A 15,227-nucleotide genomic window follows, 5' to 3' on the forward strand; every position below is an offset into this window, starting at 1 on the left:
AGGCTCGAGCCCTTTGTAAGTCTTAATCAGAGCATGCAAAATATCTAGAGCCACATGTTGGAATGCATTAGGGTGCAGCATTTCACCCAAGGCCAGCATAATTACACAATCCTAGGGGTGTGAAGAATTTCTGCAACTTTCTATCATAGAGACTTGGGTCAGTATCCTCTCCCAAAAGAGTCATTCAGAGTAAGGACACGTGGAAAGCTGGGTCCATATCTCATTCTCCTGTCCTTGTTTATTCGCTCAGTTGTGTTCGACTCTTTTGTGATCCCAAAGACTGTAGCCCGCCAGGCTCCTCTGTCCATGCAATTTCCCAGGCAAGAACAGTGGGACAGGCTGCCATTTCCCCCTCCAGGGGGATCTTCCCCACCCAGGGATCAAAGCTGCCTCTCCTGCATCACAGGTGGATTCTTTACCACGGAGCCACCTGAGAACCCCCTTCCTGTACTTAGCATTGAGTATTAAGCAAATAAAGCTAACAAACTGCGATAGAAAACCAAGTTTGACTGAAATTAATAAAAGCAGGATTTTGCATTATACATCTATTGCAGTTAACTGAGATGGTAAGAAAAAGGCTCTACACGCTTAACAGGATTGGAATATTTATAGAAAAAAAGCACTGAACAGCTGCCCAGTGTTCCGTGGATGGACAGCTCATACTATCATGGAAACCATGACAGGGAACAGGGGCTAAGACTCAAGGGCAAAGCTGCGGAGCAATCCAGGCAGCAAAAACATGGACTCAGCACCAAAGCTCAAAGTGTCCTCAGGAATCACGTCGTTTAAATCTCTCAATTTACTGATGGAGAAATTCAGGTTCAGAGAACATATGTAACACACCAGTGTCACTCAGAGGAGTGAGACCTCCACTTTGATCACTACTATAAGGGTAAAAAACGATATGACTATACACGGCAACAGTGGCTAACATCGCAGTTCAAGCATTCAATATTCAAGTCAAAGACTCCGAGAAACTCAAAACAGCAAAAAACAAAACAAACCAAAAAAACAGAAAACCATTGGGCCAGAAAATACAAAACATCCCAAATGCTGCTTACAGAGGACCCTCTGACACCCAGATTATTTATTCATTAAGGATCCATAGACCCCAAACAAGAACACAGTGGTTTCCGCACTGATGTTTATGTCCTACAGTTAACAGTTTTAACACAGAAACACATAAGCCCTGAAATTAGCCTTGTGCTGGGCTGTATATTCAGGAAGTACTGCTGAACATTTTCCCCAGCCCGGCATCCTCCAAGTGTACACACACACATACACACACAATAGCATAGATGCACTGGTGTCATTAGCAACTGGTGTGTCTTCCTCCAGTACCTCCTGTTTCTCCACTCATCTTGGAAGACGTAGAGGAATATTCACCGCCAAGCAACCAGGAAGGAAAACTGGTCCATTGAAGGACTAGACTCATGACCCTCCCTCAAATTAAGCACACGCTTATGCAGAACTTCCAAGAAACTTAAAGGTTTCCCATTATTCACAAGACCAATGGATATGCTTGTATATAACCAATTCTCCATCTATTATTAGCTATTCTGTTAGACTGAGCCTTGATTATTAGTATCTTCACTTAAGTAAAAGGAGGTCAAATAAATTAATTACTTTTACAACTGGATCAGAGTTCCCCTATGATCAAAATAAAATACAATGACCTAAACCGGCTTTGGAGGAAATACTTGCATTTTAACTCTTCATTTTAGGTAGGTGGATTCTTCACTGCCTCAGATGGTAAAGAATCTGCCTCCAAGGCAGGAGACCTGGCTTCTATTCCTGGGTCGGGAAGATCTGGAGAAGGGAATGGCAACCCTCTCCAGTGTTCTTGCCTGGGAAATACAGAGGACAGAGGAGCCTGGTGGGCTACAGTCCATGCGTCGCGAACAGTCAAAACACAAGATAGATACTCCAATTAGATAGGCACTCCAATTAGTTTAGAAAAACATAAGTGAATTGCTTAAAAAGCTGTTGTGCGTGTGCTCACTGGTGTCCAACTCTTTGCGAACCCATGAACTGTAGCCCACCAGGCTCCTCTGTCCGTGGAATTTTTCAGGCGAGAATACTGGAGTAGGTTGCCATTTCCTATTCCAAGGGATCTTCCCGACTCATTCTCTTGCATCTCCTGCATTGGCAGGCAGATTCTTCACCTCTGCACCACCTGGGCAGCCCTAGAAAGCTCTTCCATTCATTCAAGCTTTATTTATGCCACAACTATGATGAACCACACACATTATCCGGACCTATCAAGCCAAGGGCCATACAAAACTACTCCCACCCCAAGCATCGGGGGTCATGGCTACTTTGTGCCACGCACACCATGTATACTACTGCTAATCACAACAATAACCCCACAGCGGAAAATCCCCACTTTGAGAGTATAGCCTGTTTCTTCAAATAGCTTCAGCGATAATCTTCAATGTAATAAAAAACATCTTAGTTTAACTATTATTTCCAAGAAAGTCTACAATAAAATACACTCTTCTCAGACCTTTTAAACAGACATGCTGAACAGATTTTATCTGCATTCCTGACTGTGAAGTGCTTCCCATCACCCCCACTCACTGTCAGGCTGTCGACGTGAAACTTCTGTTGTCATCATTTGTGCCAATAACTGTTCCCTTCCTACCACTTTGCCCCTGCTGAGCTTCAGGCATCAGGAGATCAGATAAACAAACTTGCCTAAATTATATGTTTCATGTGAGTCAGGAGTGCTCAAGGAGAGAAATACGTAACTTCAAGAGAAGGACTCTGTCACAGCTGCCTCCTGGCTGGCACCCTTGCCCTTTTACTTGTGAGATGGGAGCCTGAAGGTTGAAATGGCCAGTGGTTAGGTCTGGGAAACTAAGACCTTGTTCCAGCTACTGCTCACTGCTATTTGCTGCAAGCTGCCATTCACTGCTGTGTGCATCCGAAATCAAAACAGCCTCTGGGTAACGACCCCCATGTGAACTTATACCAGGTTTATGATTTACTGGCTTTTATATTTATTTGGTTTATTATATTTATATTTATTGGTTTTATATTAAGTTCTTAGCACTTGAGGGTGGTGAGAAATTAACCCAATGCTATTGACAAAAGGATAAGAAATTATATTATTTCATGAATGATTTAAGTAATACATTAACAAAAAGTTATTAATAACTATAAAATAAACTGGGAGACACCAGAATGTGTTACTAAGGAAAGTTCTAGAATCATCTTCTTTGAATTCCTTAATTTGGAAAGATTTATTTATATTTCCAGCATGAGTCAAAGGGATAGACTGAATACATTTGGAAAGTCCTTGCCAAAAGACATAGTACTTCATGTTTCGATATATACTGACAACTTTAAAGAGGAATTTAGCTCAAATGGAAGTTTTTATTTCATAAAAGTTGTTAAACATGACAGGATATAGGATTAGACAAACCTCTCAACACAGTCAGGCATGTAATTGCTCCCCCTGCCATCTGCATTAAAACGCCAGCCTAGAGTGGGAACTAATTTCAAGTGCCATCAGTTTTTTGGCCTCAAAGGCCACAAGGGAACACTGTGACTTTTAATTTCCATGTGTACCTTTTCTGCCCTGACCCTCTGTTATGAGGTCTAAGCTCATACCGCGCCCCACACAACAGGTCAATAATCGAGAGACGAGCTGTTGGGGCAAGGAAAAATGACTTTATTTGGAAAGGCTGCAAACTGAGAAGATGGTGGGCTCATACCCCAAAGAACCACCTTGCCCGAGTTAGAATTCAGGCTGCTTTTATTCTAAAAGGGGAGGAGTAAAGCCAAACATTTCCTGGTTCCCCATCAGCCTCCGGAGGGGATGTGTTAATTTCTTTCTCCCTGCAGTCATTCACATGTAGACCTAGTCAGGATGTTTCCTGTGAGCTAAACAAAGGTATTTTAGCTTAATACTTATTATCAGGGAAGCATGGTTCCCAGAGATGGGCCATTACGTATAACTTAAGCTCACAGGCAACATAACATCCCTTTAGTGATTAACTTGTAATAGAATACAAAATGTTCTTCCCCATATTGCATCTCCCCTTCAAACCTGGAAGGAAGAATAGGAGAGGCAGAACCCTGATGTCAGAAACCAAAGGAGAACAGTGCTGTAGGGGTCAGAGTTGAGGGTGGGGCCACTGGCTTGGCTGGAGTGGGGTGCACAAACAGAAGGCTTGTGAACAGAGACAAAGGTGAAAAAACCATACACCACAGCATGGAGTGTGGCATGTTCCAAAGCAGCCCTGACCGGGTAGGAGCAGTGAAGTGTGTACCCTATCGGATTACCCCATGAGCCACCCAGATGACCAACAGCGACCTTCAGCTTCTAGAACTGGGTGCAGCAGCTTTTCCAACTGTCATCTCTCGTAAATAATTGAAAAGTGGGTTCAAACGCAAACTGTCTATGAGGTAATCTGTACACAAGAATAATGAAACCTTATCTCAACATGGAGAAGTAAACAGTTTGAGCCCAGACATTTATAACTAACAACAAAAAGAAAACCTCATATTGCCCCCAGGGCCACAGCAAGCTAACTCCCATAGTACACTAAATCCTCCTTCCTCGTCCACCTCCCACTCCCTACAGAATTAAGCAACTGATTTACTCAAGGAGGAAGTCAGGGAAGATGAAACATTGCCAATTAACTATTCAGAGAGAGAGGTCTATTTTCAGGGTTCTCCTCATCTATCACGGCTTCACCATTTACAAGAAAGAAAAGCATTGCCTTTTCACTGAGCTCTAGCTGTGAAAGTCACAAGAGGTCCCTTTCCATGGAAATAAGAGTGTTTACTCAAATGGAAAGATTAAATGCAAACATTTGCATTTATCTATCATCACAACCTAAATTCCACCTTTCAGTGTCTTCATGTCTGAAAAGGCCCCCTGAAAAGTTCTGACACGAACCCTTAGTGTCACTGGTCCCACAGGATCACTTGATACGGGAGCAATATGGCAGCCCATGACTGCTCTCAATCCCCTGGGATGTGGCGTGCTGCAAGGGGGGAAGGGCTGTCCCTGGTCAGAAGCTGTCACCGATGGATATTCATTGATATGTATTGTGGACTGCTGGGGCTTGGTAAGTAGTCTATAACCAAGAATATAAACTTTGCCCTGATCTTGACCAAGAAAATGTTCCCATCCAAGAAGTTCATATGAGAAACTCCCCTAAAACTAAGCATTGAGTCTGAAATTATTCTGATGTAATAAGACCAAGGATGAACTTACTCTGAAATTGAAGTAAAATTCCAAATTAAAAAAAAAGAAATTTAGTCATGATCTCTTTATACCTCTCCTATGGGCTCTCCAGATCCTTATAATTATTTTTTCATTCTACCTACCTGACCAATTCTTCGCAAACTTTGTCTGGCACAAAAATTGTAGGAAATCTTATTAAAATGCAGAGTCTGATTCAAGTTTATTACAGGGTCTGAAATTCCAAATTCCCAAAGCACTCAGGCAGGGCCCTCAAACATCTTTGTGTTAGCACAATACTAGATGATAATGCTCCCTGAGCTCTTTCCTAGTGGCTCAGTGGTAAAGAACCTGCCTGCAATGTGGGCAATCCTAGTTCGATCCCTGTGTCAGGAAGATATTTTGGAGTAGGAAATGGCAACTCACTCCAGTATTCTTGCCCAGAAAATCCCATGGACAGAGGGGCCTGGCAGGCTAAAGGCAGGGATCTCATCTCTTTCCCTCCAGCTCCCCTACCGTACCTAACACACAGCCAGCACTAACCAATCCTGGTCACAAGAGTGAACAACAGAACCGTCTACTCATTCCCATGTTAACCTCTTGCTTCTGATCTTAGCATGTTTCAGGTCAAAGAGATACTTTGACCTTTGTATCTAAATTCCATTCTTTTATCACTAAATTCTAAAAGGCAAAGGTAAAATGTGTAGACTGACATATATATGTATACAATCTGAATTAGAGTTAATAATAAATTTCTATTATCCATAGATAATGCTTCACTTTGAGAAGAAAGATAGTCATTAACTGCTAGGCTATATACTTTTCTTAATTTGTAAGGACATGTGAACTGCTTCTATCTACCAGAACTCTAGTACTCCATGGCTCTACCCAAAACCTAGGGTAATCAACAGCAAGTCCAAATCGGAAAAACAGCTCACACTCTACCTGATAATCCATGCAGACAGGCTGGGACCTTCTCGGTTCCACGATGTAAATTTAGTTGCTTTGTGGCAGTGGAAAATTTTTTTTCATCAGTTTTTCCTGGTACATGTTTAAGATGAAGAGTTTTTCAGTCAACCTTAAGTGACCTTCCAAAATGTTTATTGTATTTGGTTCTATCTTTAAAGAATATTCACTATGACTCTATGAAGCATACTGAATATATGTTTAATTAAGCATTTTACCAGTTCATCTATATCCTTTATTATATTACCATTCCATGCTAAACATGTGTTAAATATTGTTGATATCTCCAGTGATTTCACTGAACCAGATAAATGGGTGAGAAATAAATGAGAAATTCAAACATCTTAAAAAAAAAAAAAGGTGGGAAAGCTTGCAAACCAATCATACTTCAAAAAAAAAAAAGTGGGAGAAAGAAAAGTTTGAAAGCTCTGAAACTAGTGAGCCGACAGGAGCAATGCCCATCTTGCTTTCAGGCACACTGTTCTAACTGGATCATTTGCTGCCAGCTTGACAGGTAAGTACAGAGTCAGAATGAGGAAATTATAGACTTTCCTGGCAGTTTCTTCCCTCTGACAGAAACCCTGTGGAATGTGCATCATCATACATGTTCTATAGATGTGGATACCAAGGATAAAGGCAATAACGTAACTTGCCTAAGTGTCCCTCTACCCTCAACCACGACTACCAAGTTAGTAAGAAGCTTGAAATTTGAGCCAAGGATTGTCCTACTCCCTACCCTGGCCTTCCCCTTGACCATACAAAAGCCACAGCCCCAGAGTGTTTCCCTGGGCTACTGCAATACCCTGGGAAAGGGGCCACCATGCTTTCAGCTGCACCCCGCCCCCTAAAGTTTACCCTCCACGAGCCAGCTCACACCATACTCTAGGTCCCTGGGCCCTTGATGCTTACGTGCCCTCATGTGCCAAAACACTTCTCATCTTTTTCACCTGCTCAACTTTTGAAGTGAAGTGAAGTCACTCAGTCGTGTCTGACTCTTTGAGACCCCATGGACTGTAGCCTACTACGCTCCTCTGTCCATGGGATTTTCCAGGCAAGAGTACTGGAGTGGGTTGCCATTTCCTTCTCCAGAGGATCTTCCTGACCGAGGGATCGAACCCAGGTCTCCCACACTGTAGGCAGACGCTTTACCATCTGAGCCACCAGGAAAGTCCTTCAAATTTTCTGCCCGGAGCTGTCTCAGTTGAAATAAGCAAATGTCTATTGGGTACTATATCTCTTAACAACTGCATCATAACAAGGCACCTCGGAACTCAGTGGCCCAAAGAAGCAATCATTTAGAACTTCTCATGAATCTGTGGTCATCTGGAGGCCAGCTAATCCAGGCTGGACTCGACTCTGGGTGGCTCCACTCTAGTATGTGAGACTGAGAAATTTCATGGAACTTATTTTAAAATGGGGGCAGTCCCAGGCACACCAGGAAAGCAAGCCACCCGAGGGACAACCTGTAGTGTCTCTCTTGCTCCTAGGACCAGCAGGCCAGCTCAAGCTTACCTTTCTCATCGCAACAGCACCAAAGAGTAAGCTAAACTGCACCAGCTTCTGCATCACGGTTGCTAACGTTCATTAGCCAAAGCAAGCCAACTTGGGCGTGGGAGGGGCAATAACACTCCTGAGCAAGCGACAGGATACACGCATGCTCAGTCATGTCCAACTCTTCGCAATCTGATGGACCCTGCCAGGCTCCTCTGTCCATGGGATTTTTCAAGCAAGAGTACTGGAGTGGGTTGCCATTTCCTCCCCCAAGGGCTCTTTTCAAATCAGGGATCGAATCCACAGCTCCCGTGTCTCCTGCATTAGCAGATGCTTTACCCTTGATCCTCGTGGGAAGCCAAGTGAGGGGGAGGGAATGCTTATTTCCGAATCTCCTCTGCCACAAGCATCTGCTGGCACTTTATTGAGGGTGAAAGACTCCTAGGACATCATTTCTGACCTCAGGGATTAGACTGAGTTATTGTCTCTGCCAGGTTCCCATCGGATCCCATGAAGACAGAGGCTGTTCTTCCCCCATCACATCTGAAATCATGAATTTGCCACGGAAAACTGTAAGTTGCCCAAGCAGGAAGACCAACATGTGTACGATACCTGACATAAAGTAAAGGGCTAAAGCAATGCTTGTTAAACTGAACTGGTCATTATATGCCCTTTGTCGTCACATTCAATTCTTTCTTATTAAATATATGCCAGTTTACCAGTCCATCCTAAAGGAGATCAGTCCTAGGTGTTCATTGGAAGGACTAATGTTGAAGCTGAAACTCCCAATACTCTGGCCACCTGATGTGAAGAGCTGACTCATTGGAAAAGACACTGATGCTGGGAAAGACTGAGGGCAGGAGAAGAAGGGGACGACAGAGGATGAGATGGTTGGATGGCATCACCAACTCAATGGACATGGGTTTGGGTGGGCTTCGGGAGTTGGTGATGGACAGGGAGGCCTGGCGTGCTGTGTGGTTCATGGGGTCACAAAGAGTTGGACAGGACTGAGCAACTAAACGGAACTGAGTTTCTTTACTGGACTGTCTTTGATATTCTCCCACACAAAATATAGGGGTCAGCAAGCCTTTTCGGTAAAGAGCCAGAGAGTAAATATATTACGTTTTTCCAGCTCTTTTCCAACTACTCTGCCATTGCGGCATAAAAAGTAACCAGATAATACATAAACAAATCAGGCTGGTTGAGTTTCAATAAAACTTTATTTATAAAAACAGGTGGTGGGCTGTATCTGGCCCCTAGACAATAGCTTGCTGATCCTGGATTTTTTTTTTTTTAAGTAGGAATGGCACTCAAGCACCAATAGTTCAAACCAGTGTTTCCCAAAATATTCCTGTCAGTATTATTCTGGTATCAGAATCAACTTAGATTGGGTGGGGGAAGTTAGGAGGTCAGGAGGGCTTGTTAAAATGCACCCTGCTAGATCTTATTTAGTTCATACCTCTGGAGAGGAAACTAGGGATCCACATTTAAATGAGTCTCACGCATGTTACAGTTTAGAAATCACTAGTTTCAACACCATTACACCACAATTCAAGTAAATAAGCAGAATTCAAATCTCTACTCATGATTTCACTAAAAATGCACAAACATTATACCACAAGTATAGTTATAATACCAAATGAATACAAAACAGACTAGTATGATAAGAAGGAAGAATTATCAGTGGATATTACAAGCAGGATATAGTATAACAAATTTTTAATTTTTTTACTTTGCCGTTTCTGTTTTTCCATAATTTGTATGCCAAACACAGGCTATAAATTGTTTAATCACATAATGTTTAATACTCATGCAGAAATATTTTAGACTTAGAGAAAAGGAGAGAAGTCAACACAGATTTAATACTTAACATATGGCTATATGTGTTTGTTTTTAAAAAATAGAGTGGTACAGATAAATTTTGACCTTTTCCCCCATCTTACAGTGGTAATATCATTCTAAATTTGGTGTGTATCATTCACAGACATATTTTCCACATTTTTTTCTACATAGTAGCAAAGTCATTAACAAGACAGTACTATTTTGTGTGTTAACTTTTATAAACTATATTGCAAATCATTCTTAAAGTTATTTTTAAGAAAACAGTTAATATTTAATATTTTCCACTCACTCTGCAACCAAAAGCATGGCAGGTAAAGATACCATGGACCTGGTACTGCTCATGAACCAGTCCACCTGATTGTTTTTCTACAATCTTGTTTAGATCATTAAAGGAACACTTCACAGAAGGGTATGTCTAAAAATCAATCTCTAAGCTTCTACACTAGATCTATTAAAATTTTACTCATTGCTTAAGTGTTTTTTTTTTTTTAAAAAAGCTTAACAAATTTAAGCCTTCTGGAACACATGAACACATAATAAAGCATATAATGATGACTTCATAAGATTTTCTCTTCATTCAGCTCGACAGTTTTTATAGTCATCAAAATCTCCAAGTAAAAATCTCCAAGTCTTAGAGAAGGACAATTCAATCTGATGATGAGGACTTTGGCCGTCCCTGTATAAGCACATTTGTCAGGGTCTTAAGTAATAAACTCACTTTGATAAGGAGAAATTCAGAAAACAAATGGCCTAAAAGACACTTAAGACATTTAGAAAGTTTTGGTTGAAACACCTGTTTCCCAGGGTCAAAACGGATGTATTAAATCAAGAGAACTTTTGTTTCTATAACATACTTCTCCAAGATAACGCCATTCAAAAAACTTCAGTAAAGGATCAAGGACTTCTACAGATTAAACACTAGACCCTTGCCACTGATGGCAGACTGGAATGGGTGGATAGAGACTGGCCAGCACAAACAAAGGTGTTAGTTATAGACTTCCCCTTCTAACCTCCCCCCTCCCAACCCAGCCACTCTGCTATGTCCTTGAAACACACAGACAAAACACACAGCTCTACGACAGGCCTTCCTCAAAAGGCCCCCAAGTGAGTGACCCCCTCAGTTCTCATTCAGGCTTACCCCCCTGCAAGACAAAGACAGCAGGGATCCTGAAACTGACTGGCATCATTAGTGAAAAGAGAAAGTGTCAGTCCCTCAGTCGTGCCCGCCTCTTTGTGACTGCATGGACTGTAGCCTGGCAGACTCTTCTGTCCATGGGATTCTCCAGGCAAGAACACTGGAGTGGGTAGCCATTCCCCTCTCCAGGGGATCCTCCTGACCCAGGGATCAAACCCTGGTCTCCCACATGGCAGGTTCACAGGCAGATTCTTTACTATCTGAGCCACCACAGAAGCCCAACATTAGCCCTTGATAATTGGTAGGTTATTTTCATCTGCAGCAGCAGCAAAGAGGTAACTTGATCTTATGGGACCTAAAGTAGAGGTGGCCAGTACTCAAGTGGAGATGCCTGGTAAGTCCAGAAGCAAGAGATGAAGATTGTGGCTGCATACTGAGGGAGGAGATGGCGAGCTGCAACAGAGGGCCACATTGCCATGAGAGAGACAGTTCACTCAACATCAAGCATGCCAGCTTCACCTACAGACAAAATTCTCAAGGAACTGCACCTTAGTCACTTTCATGGTTCAATTCAGCCATTCAGTCATGTCCGACTCTTTATGACCCCAAGGACTGCAGCACACCAGGCTTCCCTGTCCATCACCAACTCCTGGAGCTTACTTCCATGGTTGCTAGGCTCATTTCTCTTCCCAAATGATATGAGACAATGAATGGCTTGAAGAAAAGCGTGAAATCCTTATAGGTTAAAAGGAAATGCTACAAACATAGCACAGGTGTAGCTACCTTACCTCGTAAGTAATAACAGTTGTGTAACATAGCCAAAAGTAATCTAACTTCATTATCACATATGCACACGAATGCACACACTCAAAATGTGTTCCAGCATTTTCTAAAGTTTAATTTGTTGCCAGGGCAGGGGAATGAATACAAAAAAAAAGTACCAGTTACTGTATGGTTCCATAAAATACACATTATTGGTTATAGTTGATAAGAAAGTGCTTGGCTAAAAGCAATTACAATACCAAATAAGGAAAAAAATTTAACAGGGTCACATAACCTTTAATTAATCACATAGTGCAATACTGGTTAGCCAGACCCTAGGAAATTATAGTAGGCTACAGCCTGTATACAAGATCAGATCAAATGGTGTCACTTAAGGAAGTGACATCATTCAAAAATTACCTAAGTCACTTAAGAGTGAGGTAAGGCTATGCTCAGCCATTCCCAGAAAAGAAATACCCTTTACAAAATGAGATTACAATGAAGTGTGAGGAAAGTTTAAAATATAATTGACCATCTAAGGCATAGTCTCATACTAAGTATAATTAAGTAGTCAATAGCCTAGTAAGGTGTTTTGCCGCCAGCCTAGTAAAGGTGGAAGCGGGTGAGGACAGAGGGAATGACTGGTAAGCGTCTGTGGGTGTCCAGGGTCCAGAACTGAGCACAGTGTCTGGGACCCTAAATGTCCCCGAATGTCGGATGGCCTAGCATTGCTCAAAGAAACACAGGGTGGATCAGGCTCAGGTGACACTGTATTCACTTTTTAAAAACATAAGTGCCAACAAAAAGCCCTAGATCCAACCTACTGGTGACCTACTGGATAAGAATCTTTTAGAAAAAGATGATTCTGATACTCCCCCACAGTAGAGAATCAAGGCACTAATGGAGTTTCTGATCATCCTGTGTCTCTCTGAGCAGGGCTAGGCCGTCAAACATTTTGGTCTATGTAACATATGCCCCCTACCTCAAATTAAGAAACACCCATCTTTGAGAAAGTTTACCTTTGGTTCACAGACAGAGCTAAGTGAAATGCCAATTCTGTGTTTCAACTGATAATATTTAAAGGAATAAAATGAAGAAGCCTGTCATATTTCCAATTCGCACTTTTTAAAATGTTTAAAAGAGCATCAGAGGCAAAGCATAAGCTAGCCTCCTCCAAAGCTCCTAGACAGCATCAGTGTTAACAGGGCCTGGGGGCTGTGGTGGGGAGGGGGAACCCATCTGAAGGATCAAGAGCAGACACTGCCTTCCAGTCACTAGGAAAGCTAAGTCTTCTACTCATGCAGATTGAGTTACAGGAGTCTGGGACCAAAGAAGATCTCAGAGATTATGCTGTCACACACTTTCATCTTCTAGATGAGGAAACAAAGAATCTGGAGAGCCTGTGTGCAACACTGTAACATTAGCTGAGATGCTCCAGAACATTTTCAGAAAGTAACTGTCAGGTCATTGGCAAAGAGGGGACCCAGAGTCAGGCACAGTTCAAAATAACGATCATGATGACGATGCAGATGCACTGAAAACAAACTGCTCTTAAGAAAGGTAAAGAAATTTTCCCAGATCATACCCTTCCAACACTCGGGAGCCTGAATCCCATCTGTCTTCATCACGGTTTTGAATTGCCGGAATCATATGTCCATAAAACAGACATGAGGCATAAAAAACTATTCTTTCTGAGATTAACACAGGTTAACTGATCTCTCAGAATGTGCTGTTGTTATTAGTCTTTTAACACCTGGGCTGGAAAAAAGGCTGCAGTGAGAAGAGGAAATTAACTTTGTCAGATTTGCAACATTAAATGTACAAGATTTAATTCAGAGCAGATGGCCTTATTAGAAGACTTTTTGCTTCAGCTATGCTCTACTGAAAATCATGTTTGAAATCTTGAGGCTGGAGCCACTCTCAAAATCCAATATGGTTTGCATGTGGTTTACCAGTAGGTGGCAGAAGAGAATAATTCATCTTCCGTAAAGCCCCAAGAAGTAGATGTATGCGTGCTATATCACATCCAACTCAGGACACGCCAGGCTTCTCTGTCCATGGGGTTTTCCAGGCAAGAGTACTGGAGTGGGTTGCCATTTCCTTCTCCAGGGGATCTCTCTGACGCAGTGATTGAACCCTCGTCTCCTGCATCCCCTGCACTGCAAGCGGATTCTTTACCATGAGTCATCCAGGAAGCCCTAGGCTTGGGTAAATTCAGGGACGGAGTACTTGGAGTATTCAGACACTGGTCAAAGCTTTTAGGAACAAAGAATCCTGCATAAAACTAAAAAACCTGAGGGTATTTTATAAGATGGAAACAGTCAAATATCCATTCACTTCAATAACCTGCAGGTTAAAATTCTGAAGTGTCTTTGTACTTACACAAGCCATGGCTTGTGGAGCTCAAGAAGAAATATCATAGAGGATACTGTCCAGCCTTTAGGATGCCCTAGAATCCATGTCAGTGTTTCCCAAACTTGCCTGCCTATTGGCATGGCCTGCAGGATGTTTATTAAAATACAGTCCCCAGGGCCCCATCCCAGACACACAGAAACCTCGCGAGAAATAGCCAGGGAAGCACCTGGGGGTTTATCAGACAAGTTTGGCGGTCATTGGCTGTGTACTAACTAACTCCCTAGAGGGGAGCTACAGGTCAGGGTGGGCAACAGCTGGCTGGGTAAGACTGATAACCTCACTGCTCAGCACAGGGTGGGGCCCCCACAGCTGCCTAGCAAGCCTCTCCTTCAGTGGGGGACCTGCCAGACTCCTCATCCCCAACTCCTCACCTCCCTGTTTCTCCTTTTCACTGCAAAACCTCCTTCACATAACCCATCTTCCCTCTCCTGGTTCACTCCTGCCTCCTGGACCACCGTCTGCAGCATGAATGCATTTGCTACCTGGCACTTCCGATCTCTTTCTAGAGCCTGTTTTTCTCTCCTTCAAATGGACAAACAATAAAATGCCTCCCCCCTGCCCATGCTCTGCTCCTCAGCACAGGGTCGGTCTAGAGTCAGGATGGTCCCCTCCTCCCCCACCCCAAGCCCTCCCTCCTCCTTAGGTCCCTGTAACTTGGTGCTCATTCTCATCCTGTTAGTCCCTAACACCTCGTAAAAAGGGGAAACAGCCTGGCCACGAGTCGGACCACCCACCTCCACTGGGCCCTCATCTTTCTGCAGTGTTTCTGCACTTACATCACCCCTGTTGTTCCAAACCATTAGGTTTTCCTTTAAACCTCACTCCTTCCTACCTTCATACCCAGACTCAAAGATAACCTCCTTTTAAATAAAGCAAGAGCCAGACTTCCTTGATGGTCCAGAGGTTAATCTGCTTTGCAATGCAAGGGACACGAGTTCAATCCCTGGTCCGGAAAGATTCCACATGCCACAGGGCAACTACACTCGTTGGCCACAACTACTGCAGAGCGTGTGCTCTGCAACAAGAAGCTACTGCAATTAGAAGCCCAGGCACCACAATTAGAGTAGCCCCAGATTGCCGTAATTAGAGAAAGCTGGTGAGCAGCAATGAAGACCCAGCAGAGTCATATATAAATAATTTTAAAAATAAAATAAAGCAACAGTCAAGGTCCCTCTTCCCTCCTCCCTTTTGCCCTAAGGAGAATTCTCACAGCTTCCAGTTTAGTTCGATCCATCTGAGCTGGTCAGTCTGGCCTCCACGTCCTGCCATGTCAGCCTTGAACCACAGCCCTGGCCACTCAGGAGCCACCACAGCTAGTCTAACCCAGACTTCTCAGTCTACTTTAGGCCCCCTAGCAGAGTCCAACCCGACCCCTTCTAGATTCATCTCAGTGCCCCTTCCCCGGCATCATTTCTGACC

At 43.0% G+C, this 15,227-nt stretch overlaps 1 protein-coding gene across 2 annotated transcripts in view; it reads right to left on the reverse strand.

Moving 5' to 3' along the window:
- NHSL1 (NHS like 1) overlaps positions 1-15,227 on the reverse strand; it is a 266,654-nt gene that overhangs the window by 150,080 nt on the left and 101,347 nt on the right. The gene's annotated exons all lie outside the window — the stretch shown is intronic.

Source organism: Capra hircus, chromosome 9 (genome assembly GCF_001704415.2).
Source record: "Capra hircus breed San Clemente chromosome 9, ASM170441v1, whole genome shotgun sequence".
Classification (NCBI taxonomy): domain Eukaryota; kingdom Metazoa; phylum Chordata; class Mammalia; order Artiodactyla; family Bovidae; genus Capra; species Capra hircus.